This window comes from Podarcis melisellensis (genome assembly GCF_964234715.1).
Source record: "Podarcis melisellensis genome assembly, chromosome: 1".
Taxonomy (NCBI): Eukaryota; Metazoa; Chordata; class Lepidosauria; order Squamata; family Lacertidae; genus Podarcis; species Podarcis melisellensis.
The window spans coordinates 123,982,598-124,008,244 of record NC_138528.1 but is presented as its reverse complement, the minus strand read 5'-3'; the positions used below and the strand labels follow the sequence as shown (position 1 = coordinate 124,008,244).

At 41.6% G+C, this 25,647-nt stretch overlaps 1 protein-coding gene across 1 annotated transcript in view; it reads left to right on the top strand.

The window, feature by feature from the left end:
- The window catches only part of PLCL1 (phospholipase C like 1 (inactive)), a 184,669-nt gene that overhangs the window by 115,459 nt on the left and 43,563 nt on the right, over nt 1-25,647 (top strand). The window lies entirely within an intron of this gene.

Genomic DNA, 25,647 nt, shown 5'->3' with positions numbered 1-25,647 from the left:
ACCTACCTTATAGGTTGAATGTAAAGATTCCAACAATATAACTGGGGTAACACACCACTGAATATTGCAGGATTTTGTTAATACGTTCTTGCTGAAGAATTTGTGTTTGTGACCCTGTGAGATGCTCTGAACCCAAGTCACAGTTGTCACAGGTATGCCCCATGTGTTGTTCCTGGTGTGAAAGCCAGGTCTGGTTCTGATAACATTCTGCTTTGAGAGCGTCAAATTGAATTGGTATTCACACAAGCATGATAGCATCCCTTATCAAGATCAGGCTCTGAGCAAATGCACCACTGATTCTGAATGGTCTGTTAACAGGAATTTGGAAAGATTCCGGAGGACAAAAGCAAGGGCAAACATCTCAAGATACCTGTACTTTTAAAGAGAACTCACTTGTCTTGTGTTCCCATTGTTTTGGATGCCGTTGAATTGTGGAAGTGCATGCTGGATTGTGGAAGTGCGTGCCTTTCCTTCTTTGTAACAAGACCACCCATGTGATAATCATATGAAGGGATAACCATTAAACTACTGAGGAGTGGTGCCACTCTACCGTGCTCCGTCCTACTTAACATCGCTTATGGCCGCGTCTCACCGATATGCCTTCATTAGAGCTAGGTTCAATGTCTTTCCAACAAATGTGCTGAGACATAGATTCACTAAGGACCAAGTCTCTTCAATGTGTGCTTGTTAAATGAAAACATATGAATCTCTACATCATGTTATGTTTATCTGCCCTTTGTACAGTTCAGCCCGTGCTAGTATACTAAACTCCATAATCCAGCCTATGGCCGACAAACCAGTAGACCTACAGCTTGCCTGGGTTCTTCAAGATGTGGAACCTTATATTACCCTACAGGTTGCTAAATTCCTGACAGCCGTCCTCTCGTACAAGAGACGGAATGGAATGTTAGCTGATTATTGATAGTTATAAGAATTTTCTATAATGACATCAGATATTGATTTTAATGTAGTGCCTAAAATTTTTAATCTTAATCTTTTCTTATGAATGGCTAATATCTGCCCTTGTGAGTTGTGAATTGTGTTATATTATTTGTGGTTTGTACGAGTCCGCTGTTTTATTTGATTTGTTGTTGTTGTTGTTGTTGTTGTTGTGTGTCTTTCATGATGGGCGTAAAGCCGAATAAAACATTTTGATTTGATACTGAGGAGTGGTGCCAGGTTGCTGACCCAGCTCCACCCCTGGGTGCTCCACTGGCCCCACCCCGGGAAGAAATATGCACTATTAAAGGGAACACACATAGAGCTGTTCGCATGTTGGCTTCCATGCAGTAGGGCCATCATATGTGACTAAACAAGGATGAGTAAAATTAATTGGGCTGTATGCCATGTTGGCCCTACCTACAGTAGACCCACTGAAATTAATGCATATGACTAATCCATTGTTTTCAGTGGGTCTTCTCTAAGTAAAAGTTATAGTAGTTTGATATTAGAATGTAAGGAGGCACCATTTCACATTTTGCCCTGTGCTGACTTTATGCCCTGTGCTCACTGTTTCTGTTCCTCTGATCTTCAACTTCTTCCAAAAACTGTTATATGTACCATTGCCCGCTGTGATGAAATTACATTATTCATGTAACTAACCACGTCAGTTATATAATAACGTTGTCATTGCACTCTTCCACTCCATTCATTTCAAAGCAAAAGGAAATGTGTAGGGGGGGGCGGGCAGGACACAATCAATTATGTGTTCTTTGCACGCTGAAAGCAACAAAAAGAAACCTCAAACTGCTTTGAAGTTTTTTCTTACAGTCAAGTGGTAGATCAGTTTTATTGAATGAAAAATGCTGGCAATAAACCCCAACATACCAACTGTATTTGCTGAATTGATTCCCCTTCTGGACTTGGGAGGAATAAGCGAACATTGACAATTCCCACCCCTGTTCCGTCAGAATTTTCTGACATTCCTATTGGATACAACCCACTCTTTTGGAAAGCTGACTCTAGTAAGTTCATATAGCCTTGGAACATGTGCCTGGAGGATCTTTTTTATTGTTGCTGTTTTGGAGATTGCTGTACATTTACTTTTTTGGCTGAGTGTTTGAACCTGCAAGTTCACTCAAGTGCCCTTGAGACTCTGACTACACACCCAGCCTTCAGCGAACACATTTCTCGGTTTGCACCAACTTCACCTGAAGCATGTGGCCAGCTGACCTCCCAAGATGCTCCCCAAAATCTCAGCCTAGAAGCAAAGGCTGTTCAAAGAAGCTGCAGGATGCTAATCAACACCTCAGAGAGCCATTTTACACAGAGCAGATTGCCCTGGAAATGGTTTATATGTGCTTGCTGTATGATGTAACTGTTTGAAACGCAGCCTCAGTGAGGTGTGAACTTTGAGGTCATGAAAAGTCTAAGAAAATAGATTTCACAAAGCATTCCCCCCCTTAAATCTATGAATGTTTTATTGTTTGAACTCTGGAAACCTGAAACCAAAATGCTGAATGTACAAATGTATTCGGCTGCATGCTGTTGAAGGTACATAATGGATGTGAAATGGAGTTAAATGTGTGCTCAACAACTGGTTGGAACTGAGCAATAGAAAATATTAGGGCTAAACTATATGTGACACTAAACACATCACTGCAAGTACCACAAACTTTTCAGAAAAAAATGTAACTTGCAGATGTGTTGAAGTCTTATTTAAGAAGAAGATTGCTGGGATATTTTGTGTTTTCCTCTTGTTGCAGCCCCCTTCCCCGCAAAAACCAAAACCACTTAGAGTTTAATATGAACTTTTTGGGGGTGAATGGCTGTGCTGGGACTAGAGATGCAAAATTCCTGGACATTTTGAAGCCCTGATGGTTTTGCAGTAGCAGAAGAATATCCTCTTATCAATACTTAGCTTAGATAAGTAAATGAGGGCTCCTTCACACTTCTTGCTCTGCTGCTGTCCCATGGGAACCCATTGCTTACCAGTGAACAGGAGCAAACATCTATGGGTTTTCTCCAGACTGACATTTGCTGTGATTTAGTGCTAAAGAGCGTGTTTTTCTGGGGAAAAGTGGTGGGGCAAAGGCAAAACAACTCAGACATATGGAAAACCTCTAGGACAGGCATAGGCAAACTCTGTCCCCCCAGATGTTTGAGACTACAATTCCCATCATCCCTAACTAACAGGACCAGTGGTCAGGGATGATGGGAATTGTAGTCCCAAACATCTGGATGGCCGGAGTTTGCCTACGCCTGCTCTAGGACCTGTGTTTTCTAGGCACAGGACAAGTGGAAGGGTGGATGAGCCCTGAAATAGCATTGATTCTTTTGGGGAGGCTGAATAAAGCATTGAAATGATGGAGCCAAAAGGTTTTCAGCACCATGGGAACAGGGACGGAAAATGGGTTCCATGAGGAATCCCTTGAGAACCCCTTGCTCTCATGCCCCCACTCCTTTTAAAGGCACAAAGTGAAGGGGTTTGTGCCAAAAACTAATAACCCAGCATTTTGTTCATTTATTGACTGCATCTAATTTATATGAATACTGTTATTTCATTTCCTGTTCTTTGAGATTAACAAGCATCTTGTGGTTAAAAGATGCGCTTACCAAGCGACTTCATGAACTAACAGGGATATGGAATAAAGTTTCTGTTATTGCTGCTGCTGCTTTGAGTTAACCGGCTTTAGAGATTGAAAGTAGAGCTGGTCTACATTGCAATTCCCCCCTCCCCTCCCCTCCCCTTCAATATTTAATAGCCCTAATGTGGATTTTCAACTTTTTCCATAGTTTCTTGTACTTATTTGGTTTTTGTGTGTGCAAAGGATGTGGTGGAAGCTCCAGGGAATTGGATGCAAAGGCCACTAAGTCCTAAAAACATGACCAAAAATAAAGAGAAGCTTAAATTGATCCTCTTCCTAACAAAGAGTCAAAGCAAAAGGGCAGCAGACATTAGAGTCTACATCAGTGTGGTGTAATAGTTAGAGCCTTGCATTAGGATCAGGGAGGCCTGGGTTTATTTCATTTCATTTTTTATTTATTTGTCAAGGCATAAATCTGCCCTTCATCTAAGGTTCCCAGGATGGGCTACACTTAAAAATAACCATAAAAAACAATGCAATATAAACACAAGTATAAACAATATAAACATAAACATGTGTTATGAAACATATAAATATGCAACATAAATAAGGCAGTTACATATTCCCCACTAAAAGCCTTGGCAAAGATGTATTGGCTTTAAGTGCCATTGAAAGATTGCACTTGGATGCAAAGACAGGGCACCACCACAGAGAAGGCCCTCTTTCATACTGCCATGCCACACAGCCCGCCTAGTGATGGGTAAAACATCTATATTCTGCTGCAAACAGCGCTTTAAAAGGTTGCTTATATTCACAATCTGGTCTAAAATGTGATCAAAAATATGTAAAATACAATCAAAATACTGCACAAGCGTGATTTTTTAGAAAAGAGTGTGGAAACAAGACATAACAGAACAGTGAATGAAAAATATGCAGAAATGAATGGAATGGAAATAGACCAATCCATCCATTCCTGCCACTGCCTCTCATTGGCTGGGCTGCAGAATACGTGGTGATCCTAGTCCTATTTTCCCCTCCCCTTACACACATCCACCCCCCTTCCACTACTGTCCCTTTTAAGGGAGCCGTCCAAAGCTGTCCTCACACGCACTCCGTACAGCAGACAGAGGATTGGAGCTGTTATGAATATTATGTCAGAAAGTGATCCTTAGGAGCTATAAATGTTTATTCTGAGAATATCTTGTTCACTCTGTTGCATGGTCATAACCTCCCCTAGCAGTTAGTTGTTGTGGAGTTAAGTTGACAATGCCCTTTGGATGTTTGCAGCCTAGTCCTTCCTTTGCAGGTTCTAATCGATAGCACTGATCTTTTTTATGCTTTTGAGTATGGGAAGGTAGTTGGTGGTTAAAAAAAACCCTCTTCCTGTTTTGACTGATAGCTTCTTAGATTTTTTTTAATTGTTACTGCTGAATAGCAAAAAACGCCCTTTCAGGAAAAGGTCTGTCAGAGTTCATTTCAGTTTCTATGCATCTTCAAGGGTTCTTGTATTTATATTATTGTCAAACTTATCAAGAATGGCCATGCAGCTTCTGAAATACAGTACCTCATTCCTTGCCTGATTTCTTAACATATTTGAGCATGGAAGCAGTTTCTCATCCCCATTACCAGGCATGAGAAAGAGTGATGTTGAAACATCTTCAGACAAATCTGAGAGGCTGTTTATAAGTGCAGAAGCCTTTACCTTTGAGAGAATCGAAAGAGATAAATTCACTGAAGAATATATTGCCATTCATTTTCCCCTTGTAGGCACTGAATATCCTGTTGCTTGCTTGAATGTTCTAGTTCAACAGAGAAAAAGGGGGAAACAGATTTTTGAAAATACGTTGCAGCAGAAGTAAACACTGCATATTTCCCTGAGTTTTGAGGCTTGGCATGGGCTAGGGTTAGCCAGACGGCGCTCACACTTCTTCATTTCTTAGGAGCAGTGATAAAATAGTGGCTGAGATATATGGGGCCTTTCATATCCATGATTCTTTGGGCATCCATTTTGAGCTGAAGGACTTGGCTTTTCCTGAGAGGACCTCCCTTACCAGTCGCTAAAGTTGCTAGATTGTAATTGTAAGAATGAAGGAGTTTGGCTTGGTGGCATTCAGTCAATGAGACTGTGTGGAGTTGTTGCATTTTGAGACAGATGAAGCTCATAATTCTTAGAACTATGACATTATGGGGGAAGAAACCACTTAAAATAGCAACCTTGCAACCATTTTAAAAATGTGTTTGTATCATTTTGAAGTTGACATGGTTCTGTGGACATCAGTGGAAATTCCCATGTTGGGTAATCAACATTGAGGATCAGCCAGGACTCGGGGGCCAAATTAAATATGTGGCAGCTCTGTGTGATCTGCTCCAATCACATAGAAAAACAGATTGGGAGGGAATGATTTACTGTGTATCTGTATTAATTACAGCAAAGGGGTGTTCAGGACAGGAGCACAGAACCTCTTCCCTGCAGCTCTTCTCCTTGAGAACCTTTCATCCAGCTAAGGTCACTTCTGGAATCAGAGTTTGGCTGAGGAAAGAAGCACTTGGGGAAAAAGAAGCCATGAGGAGGAATGCAGTGAACATCAGATCCTCATGCCACTTCTACCCCCTCTCTTTCTATGTAACTTGATCACACAGTTGCTGCTTCCTGGGCTGTGCTTTGCTGCTCTTGATGGTTAGCTACCTGAGCCTATAGTTGAGGAAAAAAGGGGGTGGTACTGTTCTCATATGTCACAGCTTCTAGGCATCCCATTGGTTTCTCATGTGGTCTAGAGTCTTCTGGATGAGGAATATATAGCATATAGCTTTGTACCAAGCTTAGACCACTGGTCCATCTAGCTTAGTATTGGTAGCACCTATCCAAGATTTTAGGTGGGGTTTTTCCTTGCCTTCTCTGGAGATGTTGGGGATTGAACCTAGGAACACCTGCAGGTAATGAATAATGGCAAATTCAGGCAGATGCTCTACCACTCAGTTATGACACTTCCCTGTGTCTCTGCTTTCCTCCCCCTTCTGTCTACCTGCCAGTTTCTCCACAGCTGATTGCTTTCTTTGCATGTTGAGTTCAGCACTCCTCAGGGTGGTCTTCTGAGTTCAGATACTACTTTATGCAGACTGCCTTTGGATTGGCTCTCCTGTGGATCTCCTCCAGCTCTGGCCCCAACTCTCCTAGGACATCCACTTCAGCTTTTTGAATGCCCAACTGCTGCTGCAGCGCAGCACTGATGACCACATACAGGACTTCTCTGTATTTTTTTGCCATCGCTTAATGTCAGGCTGAATTATTCACCAGTTTGCTGAAATGATTGAATAAAGCTCAAAATACCTTTCAATGGTAACTTTCATGTTTAACATTATATATAGAAATAAGAGTTTTGATGAGTTACTGCTAAATCTTTACAGTATCTTATCTTGGATGCCATGGTGGCAACAGACAAAAATGACAGTAATATATTGATACAAGAGAAAACCTATTTGGGGGGGGTGGTTGCATTTACAGTAAATGTAAAGCAAATAACAGATAATGAAGTGAAGCCTCTGGTCTAGCAGTAGAAGTTACGGTAAAAAAGAAGTTGTAAATCCTTTTTCTACCAGTTCCCTTGAGGATGGTTGTGATGGAGATGATAGAGTTATGCATAGTCCCTCTTCTGTGGAGTTATTGTTTTCTGTAATTCTGTAATCTTTGCTAGTATCCATCACTTTGCTAGTTCACATCAGTTCACATGCCAATTTTGTTAAGCTCGGAAACAGAGAAGCACCTTGGGTCACTTTTCTAAGGCCAATAACTGGAAGCCTTTTCCAATTGGTGAGATTCAAACAAGAATAAAATTTAATGAAGTGAACATAAAAGACCTCCAACATTTGTGGGAATAGGAACATTGCATGAATATGCCCCTTTTACAGAGTGATTTACTTCTGTGCTAACCAGAGGTTTCTAGGAATATAGGGGAAAGGACTGTACATGTGGTCTTTTGTGGAATATGCTTGTAGATGATGCCTTCCTAGAGCAGATTGCCGAACATTCAAAAGGAGAGATGTAGTAGTCACAGGAGACTTCAATTTTCTCAATATCTGTTGGAACTCAAACTCTACCAAAATTGTAAGGTGCAACAAATTCCTTCATTGCCTCACTGACAATTTTATTTCCCAGAAGGTGGAAGAAGCAAAAAGGGGGTTATCTATCTTGGAACTGGTCCTTACTAACAGGGAAGATGTGATCAACAAAGTGGAAGTACTCAGAAACTTGTGAGGAAGTGATCATGTCCTCCTGGGTTTTATGATACAAAGGCAAGGGAAAGCTGAGTGTATTCAGACATGCACTCTGGACTTTAAGAAAGCCAGTTTCAAAAAGCTTAAGGAGCCACTGGGTGAGATCCCATGTTCAGAAATATTCAATGAGAAGGGAGTCCAAGATGGATGGGAGTTTCTTTAAAGGTGAAATATTGAATGCAGGGGTGCCATATGGGGTGGCCAAAGGCTCCCCCCAAATTTTCAAGAAATGGGCTGGCCCCCTCAAATTTCGACAGCTGCTGTGCACACATGCTGTGTGATGTGCTCACAGGAGTTTGCAAGCAATTTCCCCTGATAGAATGCATTTTTGTATGTTATTGTCATTAATATTTTCATTTTTCCGCACACTTCCCACTAACATATGCGTTTTCATAAGCACTGTTTGGTAGGAGAACAGCATTGCAAAATTCAGAGAAGTGCGAATTTTGAAGGATGGCTGAGTTCTTGTATGATTTCAGAAAGTGCTAATTAAGTAGGTTTGTCTCCAAATGCAAACTGAATTGAATTCCACCCCCCATTCCTGCTCATTTCTTATAAGAAGGACCCATTCTGGATCAGAGAATAGGTCCACCTGGTCCAGCATTCTGTTTCCAGAATGCCAGACACCTCTGGAAGTTCAAAAGCAGGGCCTTCTTTTCCTGTCTTTCTCTGGTGGATGGTATTAAAAGGCATACAGTTTCTATACATGCACCCTGCTTTCCAACCTACTATGAGAGGGGAATGAGTCTTCATGTGTCCTTTTGCTGCCCAGGTAGAAAGTAACATCTGACCTAAACCCAGTTCAATACTGGATTCTTCCTAAAACCATCTTGCTACTTTGAGAGGGAGAGGTAATTGGGTTCAGAAAGTTCTCAAACTTGTGCATAATACATTATATTTGGGACAATTGCTTTGTTAGAAGAAACACACAAAGGAATGTGTATGAATATTCATGCAGACTTTTAAAATTTTTATTTTAAATCATGAACTGGTGGAGAAATGGGGCAAACTGACTTTCAGGTTGGAAAACATTAGAATATAGAAATACAGAAAGATATAAAATATTAGAAGCTCAGATGGGCCCAACCCCTTCCCTCCATAAGTTACCTTGAGCTCAGTTGTGACTAGGAGATTTCAGAGCACTCTAAGTGTTTTATCTTGTGAATTAATGCAAATGGTGGATGACATTTTAAAAGGTTTCTGGATAATCCACTGCTGGTCTGAACTTTAGCACAGATGTTGAGCACTGTGTACAGAGACTGCTGAGAATGACAATGTTAATAAACACACTCCTACACAAATAAGCTGCTTGCTGCGAGACGGTCTCAACTGCACAGCCCTCCTGAGTTTCAGCGGTAGCCTTGCAAGGACATTTCGCTCCCACAGATGATCTTCGTGAGGCCAGTGTGTAGGAAAGGATGGGAAGGGTTCATGGGAAAAATGTGTGATGCACTCCCATTGACTCCTAGTGGGATTGTTACTTTTTGCACAGGAACTTTGAACCTTTTGTTTAAAGAATACGAGGATGGAAAGGCCTAAGGAACTGCGGGGGGGGGGGGAATTTAAAAGGAAGAAATTAACTCTCTTTACAGGAGAGATTACAGTGGCAGAGCAACAGCATGAGGAGCAGGCAGTTTATGTTAAATGTTCATTTCCACGTTTTACTTTTCCTGCTGTTTTTAAATTGAAACTTAGAGAACAATGTGAATTGTAAGTAGTAGATATACACAAATAGCATTGGTTGAATGGCAAGTGAGGGATAGGTGGGAGAGGCTTTGGGCAGATAAAGTTAGCGGCTGAGAAATTGGGCACCGGATGATACAGATCTTAATTCCATCTGTTTTGAGTTCATTTAAAATTATGGCCGGGGTGGAAACAGAAGCACCAACTCATGTGTTCAGCCCATTTGCATTTTTATTTATTTATTTATTTATTTATTTATTTATTCTGGAAACTTTTGAGATCAGACTTACATTTTGTGGATATGTGGAACATCTTGCCTCCAAGGGTGTTGTTTGTACAATTATTATTATTATTATTATTATTATTATTATTATTATTATTATTATTATTATTAAAATGTAATAAAGCCCTTTGTAATAAAGCAAATAGTCTGGTACATATTTCTGCCAGTGCATAACCTAATATTTGAATGTGGTTGAATACTGTTTGGTGTGGAATATGTTGGTCAGTTGACATAGAAAATATAATATCACTCTTCTCCAATCTGGTGTTTTCTAGATGTTTGAGACTCCATGATGGTCATGGCTGTAGGAGTTGTAGTTCAAAACTTGTGGCGAGCACTAGGTTGAGGGAATTATAGACATATATAGACATATAACACACACACACACACAGAGAGAGAACGAGAGAGCAGTGTTGTTGTGAGGAAGCTTAATAAAGCATATTGTTCTGGCCTTATGTTGATGTAGCTGAACGTGTGCTCTTGAGGTCTATGACCTAAACCTATGACCTAGGTAAATGTATTTGATTAATTATGATTTCATGAGCCTTCTGTCAAGGACAACAGTTATTGCTGAGTTGACAAAGCATAATTTTGATTTATGAGCAAATTATTTCTGTTAATAGGCTCATTCTGTTTTGTCTGTCTAGGACCTTGATGCAGAACTGTTTACATATTTCATTATAACAAATATTGCCTTTTAGAGCAAATCTCAAAGCACTTCTGAGAGTAGGAACTTTCCCAAAGTGATCAGGGCTTGCACCAGGACGTTCTTGGGGGGATTAGAGATTAGAGGAGATACACTATGGTCATACTTCTGCCAATAAAAGACTTACTAAAACCTGTCATTCTTCCCATAATGTTTTTTGCAGAATAGAATTCAACATATTTGATTCCCCCCCCTGTTAGGGGTCCCCCCCTTCTTCTGACATTTTTACAATTCTGTAGTAGAGTACAGCTCTTTCCCCCTGAAAATTACAGGTACTTTAAGTTTCCATATTGACTCTATAGTGAATAGCGACATTTTGAAGTGTTGCAGCCCAAGGAATTAACAGCACCAGGTGATTCTCCTGGTGGGATGTAACAGCTCCCACTAATATCCCAACAAGTAAAATGAGAGTCTCCTACATCTGTGTTCCAAATTCCATTTAAAAAAAAACAGTTCTACCATACATTGAGACAGTGTGGTGTGATGTGGTGGTGGTTAGAGCTGGACTAGGACTTCCTTAGGACAGAAGGGTCCTGTGTTGAAATCCCCACTCAGCCATGAAGCTCACTGGGTGACCATGGGCTAGTCACTATCAGCCTAACCTACCTCAGAGGGTGGTTGTGACTGTAAATGGAGGGGCGATCATTGAATGACACTTGGGCTATATGTTAAAATATAATAAGTAAACAAACAAGCAACGTTGATACACACATTCCAGAGAAAGGACTGTATATTCAAGATAGCCAACATGGTTCCCTTCTGATGTTTTAGACTACAATTCCCATCATTCCTGGCTATTGGCCATGCTAGCTGGGGCTGATGGGAGTTGTAGTTTGCAAAGTCTGGAGGATCACTCCATCTCTGGTATAATCTGTGCTATGCCTTGTGGGCAGTAATTACCGTTGTAGAGTGATAGATGTGTGTAATTGAGGAGGATTTTAAAATTGTTATCTTTTTTTAAGTGCAGGGTTTGTTAGACTTTAAAGGAAACTTGGGAGACCAGCTCTGGATCATGTTCAAACTGCTCAACATGTTCAAATGTTAGGCTGCATTCAGTGTAGAATCTCTGGCACGTTAGACCTTTTCTGCTCCTTTCTCATTCAGAAAATGTGCCTGCAAGTAAATTTATCCTGTCATTGATTAGTCAGTTCTCTTGGGATGGTGGTTAATGACACATAAGTAATGCACTTGTAGTAGAGCTGTGTTAATTTGGTGTGAATCACTAACCTTTGCTTCCAATCAGTGTCAAGTAAATTATATGGCTTTTTATTACAGAGGGTCAGAGAGTAGCTATATTCTCTCTGTGGTTCACCACCACCCCTTATTCCTTTGTTCAAAGAGTAATAACAAAAGCACAGTGCTAATTTCCTAATGAGTTAAGCATGAACCTTCTGCAGCCTCTACTAGACAGAAGCACAGTTAATGTTTAGAGATCATTTCGCTACCCATCTATATTAAGGTTTTATTATGTTCTTTGCTAAAGCCCATTAAATGAAGAGGACACACCTTAGATGAACCCAAGTGCATGTACATCACTCATTGATCTCAATACTTTACCTGTAGTGGAGTGGAGCTATTTTCTCATGGTGACATCTTGTAACCAGGAAACCTGTGACCCATCAAATGCTATCGGACTCTCATCTGTTGAATGGTTACTTTAAATGTAAAGGTTCATCATTGTTCCACTTGATGTGTATGTCTTTAAGGGGCCAGAGCAAGGGCCAGAGCAAGATAATGAGACCCAGCTTTACAGTTGTGAAACACAGCAGGTGCTGCTGAGTTGCATTGATTAAGGTGTGTCAGCATTTGGGTGTAGTATATAAGGAGCAGCACCTAGCTTTCCTATTACCCTGGGGGATGGGTTGGTGGTTGGGTCTGGTTTGTTGTTAATGTATTTAGTGTATAAGGAGTTTTTTGTTTTTGTAATTAAAACCTTGTTTAAGTTATTTTTGAGTCCCTTTCTTTTTAATGCATGGTCTCCCCAGCAAGCTCTCTGCAGCGCTACCATACTGCAAAATAGCCAACATCTTTATCCCTGACCATTGGCCATGCTGGCTGGGGGTGATGGGAGATGGAAGTCCAACAACATCTGAAGAGCCGCAGGTTCCCCATCTCCGTCTTATACCACTGCATGCATATTAAATAGCAGGATGATGTTGGTGGAGGCAGTTCTGTGTGTCCTTCCCACACAATTGCTCCCCAACACAGGAGGGATGTTGTTTGGACACACCCACATGGTTGATGTTTTGCAGCAGTGGAACAGTATCTGCAAGTTGTGAAGTACTGTATTTGTCTGAATCACATTCATGTGCGGGTCAGTGCTTACAGTAAGGTCAAGAAGAAAAGTAGCCCTTGCCAAATGAGGTGAGACAGACAAGAGTTTATTTTGGTTTCTGACACCCCATTTATGGAACTCCCTTCCTATAGAGTCTTGTCTGGCCTTTTCATTGACAGTGCATCTTTGAGTTACACGCGTTTAGTGCATCATTGATCTTTGACACTAATTCCTATGCTGTTTTTTGGCTAGTTTTAAACTGATGTAATGTTGGTTTCTGATAGGCTTACATTGCCCGTACTGATAATTGTTTTTAGCATATTTCTTGAGGTTATCTGATTGTACATTTGTATTTTATTGATTCATGGCTTTTGAAAACCATCCAAAGGACTTCGTTGATGGACAGAATTAAAAAATGAGAAATGAATAAATATCTCATCAAGGAGTAAACAAATCACTTTCAATTTCTTCCCTCCACTCCTTGCATACTTGATCTATGAGAGGGTTATGTAGCCTGTGGAACGTGGCGCAGGAAATATAGTATAGCATGGTTATAACAATAGCTAAAGAAAGCCAACAAGATATGCCATAGGCCAGATCCTGATCAAGAATTGCTTTGTGAGTCATATTTGATAGGTAGGTGGGGCCACCCAGCTGCCAACAGTCTGAAGCCATTATGACATCATATGATTGACAGATGGGCAGGGCAGCTCGCCAGTCAAAATCCTCTTCACTCCAGTATTAAAACAGGAGGGTGGAGGAGGCTTTCAAAAGCCCTTGTGAGCCTCTTCCCCTATACGATCGGAGCAGGATTGGGAAAGCAGTGGGGGAAAGACTTGCAATCTGTATATGATCTGGGTCTTCGAGATCTCTCCTCCTTTGCATTAACTATCCCATTTTTCTAATAATGTTTCTAACATCCTCTAGGGAACTTGCCAATTTCGGGTTTGTAGTTATAGGCAAATTATTTTAACAATTTACCGTATTTTTCCATGTATAAGGCTAGGGTTTGGGGGTGGGTTTTTTTACCAAAATTGGGGCTTGTCTTATACATGAGTAGTGCTGAGAGGTGTTTTCTTAATTTGGAGTCCTCAAAAATAGGGGGCGTCTTATACACAGAAAAATACGGTAGTTCATTATTTAATCCAAGGCACGTCTATGTAAAAATAATTTTGGAAGGTTGAGCGGCTCAGAATGCAAGCCTAATGGGTAATTTCAAGGGATACAAAACATTGGTTTAGCTTTTATAAACCACCCACAGTGGCTTGATTTCATGATGCCTTCTTTGTTTCCGTGATCCATTTTTTCCCTTTAAAATGAGCCTTGTGAAAGGCAATTTGGAGAGTGTACTTCATTTTCTATGAGGCTTCCCCCTGAAAAGCTTATTTATTTTAGTGAATAAAACACCTTCCTCCTTCTGCAGGAGATCATTAGTGCTGATGAGATTAGAGATTTATATCTATGGGTCCAAGTCGTTAGTCATAATTTAATCAACACATTTGAAAATGTTTCCCCTTGTAAAACTCCAATGACTTTATGTAATCTGTCAGGCTTATCGAGAAACATGTCTTTAGTATTTTTCTAGTTTAAGCATAATGAACTGCAAAGCAGGATACATCATCAGCACAATCTGCGGGATATTTTATTTCCATCTGCACCAAGATAAATTGGGGAGGCGGATGCAGTTGACAGAGGGTCCCTGGGTTTAAAGGCACTTTCCATTTCTCTTGTGCAAGGTGAGGAAGCTGACGCTACCCAGATGTTGCCAGACTGCAACTTCCGTTATCCCAAATCAACCACAATCTCTGTGGTTGCTGGCCCATGTGAAGCCTTCTGCCGTATGGCAGCCTGTTTGGAATGTGATGCAAATGACTCCCTCAGTATCCCAGATTCAGGCTTCATCATGATTCCACAGTATATCTTTTCAGATGTTCAGCGTTTGTTGCATTTTCAACGTGTGGCATGGGGATCTCAACCCAAGCTTCACATAGTAATTCACAGTAAACCTCATCTATGAAGTTGAATGTGTGTATGAAGGAATGCCCCATGTTTCACAAAGAGATTCAATGTTCAGGGAGCTGATGAATGGACAGAAGTCGGGGGTTGGTCGGATAGGTGCAGTCCTCCTTTTTAGAATGGTATAAAGTACACACTGTTTGAAGAGGGCTCAATCCCCCTACTGCATTCTTCCTCCTGCAACAAACAAAACCAACTTCACCAGTGGGGGAATGGGTGCAATTGCTCAAAATTCATCCAATTCTTTTAAAACAATCTTTAATTGGTTTTTAAACAAATTTTGAAAGGTGACAAGTTTTAGAATAACAAGCAAGTGTAATGCATGACCTATATGTTCTAGTCAGAGACTGGAAGATGTTGAAGTCAATCAATTAAGGGAAAAATGATAGTGCAAAAAAGCCCAGGTTCTTTTTCCCAAGGCTAATTGTTATGTGCGTGCAAAGGTTAAGCAACGACCCAGCTGAGTTCAGATTGTTAGATTTGAGCTGATATAGAGTCACACAGACATCCACATGACACAACTGGCATGTGTCCAAGTGCTTCATCTGAACAGGGTTGTGGACTGCAGAACAAGGTCTGTTGCGAGCCCAGTGCAATGTACAATTTTATATTTCAACTTTATCTGGCATTTTTACAGCCTTTGAGCTTCAGAATTCAAATCAAATTATCAGGTTGGCTTGTTAGGAGTATCTATTTTTGTAGATGAAATAAATCATACCTGTTCTTGTCAAACGGCAAGTATGGGAAGGTTACCATATCTCAGCAACAATGTGAAAGGTTATCAGTTCTCATTCTTCAGGACCCTGAAACACATTCTTAGGACATTTTGCTTGAAAAATTCATTCCCGGGCATTAGAATTTCCATCCATCAAAGGGCATCCGAAGGTTCTCTTTGGTGCTCTTTAACGTTAGTTAAGCAAATGCCACCTTTTTTAGCTTGCCATTTAAGACAAGTTCAAAATGTGTGTGTCTGCTAAGGATGTGCACTTCTCTAATCATGGAAGGACTGTTGCATACCTCATAATATAGCATCTGCTTCACATACCCCAGAGGAGGACATGGGTTCATGAAAAAAAGTGAAACTAAATCCAAAGATGTTCTTCTGCATAATAATGCCTCTAGTTCAGGGTTTGGGAAGATGCTGGTAGACTTTAGATCCCATCATGCCTGGCTATTGGACTTGCTGGCTGGCGGCTGATGGGATTTGGAGTCTGGCAGCACCCAGAGGTGTTCAGGTTAAATGTTCAGTAAACACACAAGCAGGGCAGGGCACAGAGGGACAAACACGATAGCACTGTCCCTCTTGCTGTTCCCATTGCACTGCAGATTGTGGGTGATGTTCTTCTGAAACAGGGACCTTTTGACCTCATGGAGGCTCCACACATGACTTAGAACCCTTGTCACTAGCAAAGGAGGCTCTCACCCTCCAACCCATGGAAGGTAATGAGAACATTGACAGGCGGCTAAAGGGTAGAGCTAGTGCATTTGTCCCCTCAGCCCCCACTTGTCCTTAAAGGTAAAGGTACCCCTGACCATTAGGTCCAGTCGTGGCTGACTCTGGGGTTGCGGCGCTCATCTCGCTTTATTGGCCGAGGGAGCCGGCGTACAGCTTCTGGGTCATGTGGCCAGCATGACTAAGCCGGTTCTGGCGAACCAGAGCAGCGCACGGAAATGCCGTTTAGCTTCCCGCCGGAATGGTACCTATTTATCTACTTGCACTTTGACGTGCTTTCAAACTGCTAGGTTGGCAGGAGCAGGGACCAAGCAACAGGAGCTCACCCCGTCATGGGGATTCGAACCGCCGACCTTCTGATCAGCAAGTCCTAGGCTCTGTGCTTTAACTCACAGCACCACCCGTGTCCCACTTGTCCTTAATACTTAAACACTTAAAGACGGCAGAAAACTGGTCCTGCCAGTGTTGTGACACTGCACACCCTGTAGGGACTTTTGATCTGCGAGATGGTGAGATGCATCAGCTTTACCTTGAACTCCACCTGCTCATTTAATTTTGTGCACTGTTAAGCAATAGCCCTATACACACTTATCTGGGAGTGCAGTCTCAATGAATAAACTATGTCTTAGCACTGAGCATCTGGAATGTGGTTTTAGTAGCTAACTGCTTGGGAATCTATTATTGGGGCATATCACAGCTGTAGGGGCATTTTCTCAATCACAGCAGTCTTGGTTCAGGCCTGGTACACACAGATACCAAAGGGCTTTGTGTTAAAGATTCAGAAAACCAAGCTTGGGCAGCATGAAATGGCATCTAAAGAGTGGGTTGCCTCTAGAAGGCAGATGCTGGAAGCCTTTTGGAAAAAATATGGAACCCATTCCTAGATTATTTGGATCAGCTCTCAGTGCTCTTTATTGTCACCATCAATCAGCACACAGACCCTGTCTACTCCTCCCAGGCTCTCTTAATAAGAGAAAATGTAGCTTACCTATATTCGAACCAAACAGTCATCTGGGTTTTCAGTCCAACTTCATCTTCAGATGTGAGAAACCTGTAGCGCAGAACAACAAAGAGGAAATTAGTCCATAGCTGCTAATAAACAAATACAGATTTGAGGGCTGCAGGAGGAAATGGACAGACATGTCCTTAGAGAACAATTTGCTGATGGTGCCTGCAGGGTGTGATCTTAGTGGAGCAAGTACTAAGCTTCTGAAAATCCCTACTGCATAGGTTGCTCATCAGATTTAATGCTGAGCCTTCCTTGAGAAATTAAATGTATAACAATCAAAAATACTTTGTGCGTCCCTTGCAAATTAAAATGGAATGATAATCAGTGTGTACAGTATTCTAGAACAACATCTCTTTAAAAGAAAGAATTGTTTAATTTTTTTGGCTATAAACGTTAAATAGGATGTTACAATGTCTAGATCTTTATCTTTGATTAGCTGTTTATTGGATGGTCAGCAAAACACATTCCAGAAGCATGCATGCATTAATAATGGCTTCTCTCCAGTGGGATACATAAAGTTAAAGCAGAAAACAATTTCTGGCAAGTAATAATAATCAGTGTTTCTTTCCTAGAAAAATAGGCGCCGGTACTCATCATGAAGTTGTTACAGTAAGTGTCACACTTTTTAACCAAAAAAGATAATAATCTTTTATATTATTGATAATAATATAATAATCATGATAATAATAATCATGGTTGAAGCAACTGATCCTTTTTAAGAAATATTTTTTAGCTTCCAAGAAAACCCCAACAGTAGGTAAAGGGGCTATTTCTAGAAAAAGCACCCCTCCTGCAATAATTAATGCAGTTCTTACTGTGCTATTGAGCATGATCCAGATGTTTCCCCTCAAGATAATGCTGCACACATTGAATGCGCTCACCCACACTCAAACAACAATCTTTTCTTGCTGGGAAAATACAACTTCCTTTCCACATAAAACTGTGTGGGTATTGTTGTTGTCTGAGTATCATCGTTATCTAGGACAGTGCTTGCTGTGTGAATCATCCTTCAGACATTACCTGGTTGGAATCAAGGAATGACAATGTCTGATCACCCACCTTTGTCCCAATTACCATTGTATATATGGAGATGTGAGTTGCTTTTACAGATGGTTTTGTTGTCTTACTCGCCCCTGTTGCCTCTCCAGGTAGAGCTGGGAATGTTACTTGCCTGAAACCCTGGTAATGTGTCCTTTTCTTCATGTTCATCTTACCAAGGAGACCAGATACTGTGTAAAAGCCCATGATTACCCTTCTTATATCCTTCTCTTTCACACACTGTGTTCCTCCGTTGCTCCATTATCATCATTTTTAGCCACGTGCTGCCGCCTTTGCTTCTTTTTAAAATGTCTGCTACTTATTTGATACACCCCTTTAACGGCAACTCTGCATCACTGCTGACATTTAATTTTCAGCTAAAGCGTTTTAATTAAAATCTGACATCATTTGGCGAGGTAAATGAAAGTGGACTGGAATTACACTTGCAGATTGGACTGGCGTGAATTTATGTATCGGTTTCAGGGAAATTGACATCACATTAATTCTAATAGCAGCAATAAACTGGATAGGAAATAGGCATTCTGAGTGGGGATGGGGGAAGTTTAATAGATTTCTGAGAACATTATAGACCTATTATATTACAACATAATCACTACACCTAGGGTTGCCATGCATCCTTAGGTTACAGAGGACAGTTGTCTGTATGAAGACCTGCCAGAGAAAGTCTTTTCTTTGAAAGTACCCAGCTTTTGGAGGCATTTGGTATCTGAAGGGCCGTCAAGTCCAAGTCTGCTTTAGAGACGAAGAACCCCAAGAAAGGAGAGCAAGAGAGGCCTTGAAGGTGCCTGCCAATATATTCATACCTGGACAGTCAATTGAACAGGCACACAGGCAACCCACCAACAACCTTCACCACTTTGGTGAATGGTCTTGGATTTCTGTTTCAATAGTCATGATTTATAAATTTGCAGCAATACATATAAATTAGTATCTGCATTTTTTTTGTAAAAAAAGAAGAAGCAAATTAGTGTCTTCTTTTGGTCTTTTTTCTAGTGAAGCTTTTCCTGTTTTTTAGAAATTTTGTAAGTAGTCACCCCCTCAAATGTGGGTTATTCACCCATATCAGCCCCATTTGATTTAAGTTCAGTCAGGAAAGTTATGCTGTTAAGATACTTAGTCATCAGCTGCTGTAGCCATTCTGAATGTCTGCACAAGCTGCAGTGTTAAGCCTATTCTTAAAATTATTATTACTACTATTATTTTAAAATTAACCCAGCAATCTCCCAGCCAGAAGAAAGGTGTGGACAGATCAAATGCTAGACTACTATGTAATGATCAGATAGTTTGTGTGTGTACATGCATGTGTGCGCACACACACACACACAGAGAGAGAGAAAGACAGAAGGAGGGAAGGAGGGAGGGAGGGAGGGAGGGAGGGAGGGAAGGAAGGAAGGAAGGAAGGAAGGAAGGAAGGAAGGAAGGAAGGAAAGAAAGAATGAATTGCTGAAATAAAAATTAAGCGGTAACATCCTAAACTTTTGCAATATAAACAGTAATGTGTCAGGACCTACTAATTTAACATTTGATATCAGCTGAATGTGTTGAAGCGTTCCTTCATATTCATGAACACAATCTTAATTGAAAGATGCCGATCAAGGTCAGTGGCAGCCCATACAAAAATCTGAGTGGTATCGTCTAATTTGTCAATATATATATCAGAAAATGCAATCCATAGATAATTGCCATTGTAAGAGAGCTGATGGTATGATGAAATCAAACCATGTCTGCCAGGGTCTCAGGAGTAGGCAGCATGGTGCCTTTCAGATGTTGTTGGACTACAGTTCCCTTCATCCCTGACTGTCCAAAAACATCTGGAGGGAACCATGTTTGCCGTCCCTGCCCCACCTCATGAGAGCCATTTGTTTGTGAGCAGGTCCTGTAAGTGTGGATCAGCATTTAAATGATCCAACAGGGGTGGGGGGCTAAGGGTCTTCCCAACAGTCTTCCTCCTCTCTCCTTCTGGGCAGGATGCTTCTTCCACAGCTGGGATTCCCTACATATGTCTCTCCACACATTTACTTTGGGTCCATTAAATGCTGACCCTGTCACGCTGGAGCTGAAGAAGGGCCTCTCCACACAGCTAGGGTAACATTTAATGGGGTGCTGAGTCATTGCTTTATCATCACTGATAAAAGTGCTGAGGAATCTGTAGGAGACCTATGTTGCATTAGCAGAATGAATTTTTAAAAGACCGATCTGCTTACAAAATTTCCCATTTGAAATACTCCCCAGATGTCAGGGTTCCAAATGACTTGTTCTTTTGTATTGAGCAGCAGCAACAAATGAGTCATTTATCCTTCGCCTATTTGCAGTCTCCAGATCTGGTTCAGGCTATAACTCGCTACAGTTTTTAGCCCCTTTCCCACCCTCCCTTACAGGTCTACCAGTGTGCAATTTCCATCACGATTGCTTTTGATGCCATGATTTAATCAGTGTGCACCATGCTGTAATGTGTTAGTAACTGGCACAAAAGGGAAAAAGTTACCTTATGCCTCATTCTGGAGGCAGAAACCTCCCCTACTGTTGCTGCTCTGCCGCCAGAAATCAGGGGAAGCTTTGGTTCCACTAGATGCAAAGTCATAACTTTATCTGGGGCTCCTTGCTCACCCACCGGCAAACAGGAGGGAAAAAAGAGTAAAATGATGGGGAATGAAGAGGGGGTTATTTCCCTGCACGTGCAAACCCAGCAGAACTTAGGAAGTGGCAGTAGATCCACCACGGATTCTCTTTCTCTCACCCCTTTAGGATTGCTCTTGTAAACAGCAATGCAGGTCACCCTATATTAAAAAGTCACGGAATAAAGGGCTTGGTGGTTTATTGAAAGGCCAGTACAGGAGGTATCTCCCAAGACATTTTAGCACCTAGGGTGAACCACAAATGCCCCCACCCCCTGGCCAGGGAAGAAGGGGTGAATGAAGACCTAAAGGTGAAACTTGGAAAATTAGAATATTGTGGAAAAGTTCATTTATTTCAGTTTTCATCAGCTGTACGCCGTAATCATCACAGTTATAACAAATAAAGGCTTGACATATCTCGCTTTGCATGTCATGAGTCTGTCATATATTAGTTTCACCTTTTAAGCTGAATTACTGAAATGAAATTTTCCACGATATTCTAATTTTCTGAGTTTCACCTGTATATCTGGAACAAGAGGAAAATAAAGATCTACATCTGGAACAGTAGCGGGGAGGGTAGAGGAATCAAATCAGCCTTACCCAATGGGTGAAGTGGGAATGAAAGGCTGTTGCAGAGGGAAAAGGGGCCTACTCTGAATCATGCTGGGGGGGGGGGGCAGAGCCCAGGAGACACTAAAGGGCAGCCCTCGTGTTTCCTCCCCAGGGGTGGAAGAAGGCCAGCAGTGCCTCCTGTTCACCAAGAGACTGCTGTAGAGGTGGCATGGGGGGTGCGTTTCTGAGGTGGTGGCAGATCTGGCCTCCATGGAGTGCTACTGCAGCAAGAGGCCATGTATTCCTTAAAAGAGGTGTTCTCTGCTGCAAAGGAGAGAATGTGGGATGCCTCTTCTAAGATGGTCCCTTCTGTTTAAAGGTTTCCTTGAAGGAAAGTGACCGTAGCTCAATGCTGAGCATATAGAAGTTCTCAAGTTTAACCCCCAGCATCTGCAGGTAGGGTCGGGAGGGACACTTTTTTTAAACCCTGGAGAGTTGCGGCTACCCAGTGCAGACATTACAGGGTTAGCTGGAGCAATGGTTTGACTCCTATTTTCACTAAAGTCAAGAGACTGAAATGTGTCCAGTGCTGCAATCCTATACAGTGGTACCTCGGTTTAAGAACAGTCCTGTTTACGAACGATTTGGTTTATGAACTCCCCCCAAAATCGGAAGTAGTGTCCCGGTTTGCAAACTTTACCTTGGTCTACAAACGGAAACCGAACGGTGGAAGGGCACTGGTGGTGGGAGGCCTCATTAGGGAAAGCGTGCCTTGGTTTAAGAACGTTTTGGTTTAAGAATGGACTTCAGGAACGGATTAAGTTTGTAAACCGAGGTACCACTGTACTGATTTACCTGGAATGAAGTTGCTTAGACCTCCTATGAGATTTTTATTTCTTTAGGCACATTGCATTGTACATTTGAAGCGAAGACCCATACCTGTAAGTTTCTCTTCATGTTGTAAGCCGATAGAAACTCAGAGGGAAAAATTCTTGAATTTATTCTGTATTTTTACTGGAAATTGTTGTGGCAGCAGAACTTCTTCAAGGGCTTACATTTAAACCATGTGTTGAAAGGATCTTTGAGAGCCACCCTATAATCAGCTGCATTCAATTATACTTGGCATCTAGACTTTTGTATTAGCGTTGTGATAAATTACAATATGAAAATCTTGGAACAAATAAAATGTGTCTCTGAGCTGTAGGGATAATGGTAGGGTTGACCTAATGTACTGGTTTAATTGGCTTTCTCCTTATTTTAATCCTAATTGTCATTGAGCTGTAACAGATTGATGGGTGAAGCAAATTATCTTGCTGTAAAAATATCCATTGATACTGTAGCAGGAGACCTTTTTAAGTACTGGAAGCTTAGAAGTCTGTTTTTTGTTTGTTTTGCTTTTTCCAGACTGCTTGGTGACTCTACCTCTTCTTTACTTCCCTCTCAGGCAACTGTGTGAGTTGTGGATGGCACCTTATATCAGAGTTCATCTACACAACGCATAACATTGTGTTGAGAAAGCCTCTCCTCCTTCCGGAGGGGAGGGATTGTGAGCGGGAGATGATTCCCGCGTCATGCAGGGGGCATTCTGCCCCCTGCCCTCTCATCATCGCTGGCGCACCACACCTCCCAGTTGGGCACCCAATTGGGTGCCACCGCGGGGGGCGTGGTTTAGCCGCTCAAATGTGGCTGCGCCAGCTCTCCCCCCTATTGCGCTTCAGATTTTCCATGAGTCACCCACCCACCACTCCCTTTAGGGCATAGCTTCTTGCTCGACCTTGCTATGGACCCATGGTTGGTTGCCCTGGTTGCCCAGGCAACCCCGTAGGATTTTTTTTCCAATTGGCAAATTGGCACCGGCTTCTTGGTTTTCTTTGCCTACCTCGTAGCAATCGTCACAACTTTCTTGGTATTTGGTGGTTAGGCATTGGAATGTGTTGTTGGTGTATGGAAGGGCAAGGTGTGGCCATTGCCTACCCCTTCACTTATTGGTATTCCGTTAAAGGAATCCGGCAGTCGTGGATCCTGTCCAATGCCCTGTGCAGCGCGGCGCCATGGCACGACCTTCGGTGACATCAGGGGAGAGCTTATAGTTGTATTGGCATCAACAGGCTTCCCCTACTGGTAGTTAACCCCTCATCAGACTCACCCCTCTCCGAGTGGATGGAGTCAAATTTGCTGTGGTCCAATGCCTAAGCCAATACCTTCTCACATGCTGTAATCAATAAAGTTGTGGCCTTTTCTTGCCCATTAACCTAATATACTGTGTCCACGTGTCTTCATTCCCCAAGCGGGGATCGGGTCCTCGAATCACAAATACATGGGAGGGTGAAAAGAGAACATGACATTGGCCTCATCATTTAGAGGACCTTTTGGTGCTCCAGATGTTGCTGTACTAAACTCTCACCAGCCCAGCAAGCACGGCCAGTCACCAGGGGTGATGGGAATTGTAGTACAGCTGCATCTGGAGGGCCAAAAGTTCCCCTTTCCTGATCTAGAATAATAGAAACGAATGTTGTTGTTTGTTTTCTAAGAGCGTAGATGCAGAGCAGTATTGAAGAGTCTTCTCGGTGGGCACCGCTTCATTCCCATTATTTACGATGTTCAGCTGTGACTGCTGTTGCTTATGTTCCCAAAATGTCATCACCCACGCTCAAGCCTAATGAGAACTGGGCATGCTCAGTCGCCACAGAATGCTGACTGCATGTGGAGAGAATGAGCAGAAAAGAGGGAATGCAAAGTAAAGTGTGGTTTGGGATTTTTTTTTACTTTTTATTTTGTAGTGATATTTTTAGTTCTGTCATTTTGGCATATAGCCAAACACATTATCTCCTCCCCTCCTTCACCTCCCCTTGCCCCCTTCCCACCAGGTGTGGAGGTTTAAGTGGTACTTGAAGCCTACAATTTTGTCCTGAATGTACTACAGATCATTCTAATATTTCACTATCCAAGGGAGATACCCATATTTACAAATAGAGGGTGTGAAAGAGCAAGCTTAAGGTTTTGATTTGCTCAAGCAGCTAGGACAGAATTTTTATTTTTTAAAAATTAAAACTCCCAAATTGTTATGCCTTTATCCAATATTTGATATTTTAAAAAGATGTTTTGGTCCAAAAATAGAGAATCATGCCAACTATTTTCACAGTAAAGTTGTTTATTTTTTTTGTTCCTGTATTACATTCATCACCAATAGAAGGACAAAGGAGAGCACATGCTTGCATAAAATTTGCATATGGAAATAATTGCTAAAAATTAAATAGAAATACAATACATCTCACCATAGTGAAGGAAACTGTAACCAGGTGCCTACACTGTTAACAGGTGCCTGCATAGTTAGCACAGTTTTGGGTGCTAACTGTTAATAGGCAACTTCAAGGCCCCTGTTTTCCCTTCCCTGTTTCCGCTTTAGGACTTGGACTGGAAGGCTCTCCAAATAGATGGCTGTCTTCTGTAGAGTAGGATATATGGACACACTTTTAAAGAATGTCTTCATGATTACCATTGGACTTGATTGTGAGCTGAAAAGAAGATGAGGTGTGTTGAAACAAATACAGCATTTGTCACATTAGAGAAGGTCTTGAGACCAGGACTTCCTCCTAGCTACAATATGATTGGGCTACTGTAATGAATTTTACATGGGACTGCCTGTAAAGATGATTTGGAAGTGCCAATTAATTCAGAATTCAGCTGCAAAAGTTCTGTCTGGTATGGGTTAGTGAAGCCATTATTCACCAGTTCCATGTATTTTAAAAGGAAGCTCCTTTCACATTCACATCCATTCATTCACAGTCTCCTAATTTCCTCTAATTCAGTGCTCAAATTACAAATGAAAGGGTGGAGGATAATGATGTCTGTTCTCTGATTCCAAATAGTGCTCCCTTCCTCAATTGTAGCCAAAGTGGGCAGGGCAGGGCATTCTCTGTATTTTAAACATTTATCTAGTTTCATCTCAGAATCTACTAAGTCAGAATTCTTTCCACTAGAATGTACAGTCTAGGATAAAATCCAATTTTAGTTTTCGGTTTGGCACTCTGTTTAGTTAACTGGATTTTGTAAGTTATCTTGAGGGATGCCCACAAGGTGCTGAAGTGTGGGTTACAAATATTTAAACAAATTAGGTAAAGGTAAAGGGACCCCTGACCATTAGGTCCAGTCATGGCCGACTCTGGGGTTGCGGTGCTCATCTCGCTTTACTGGCCG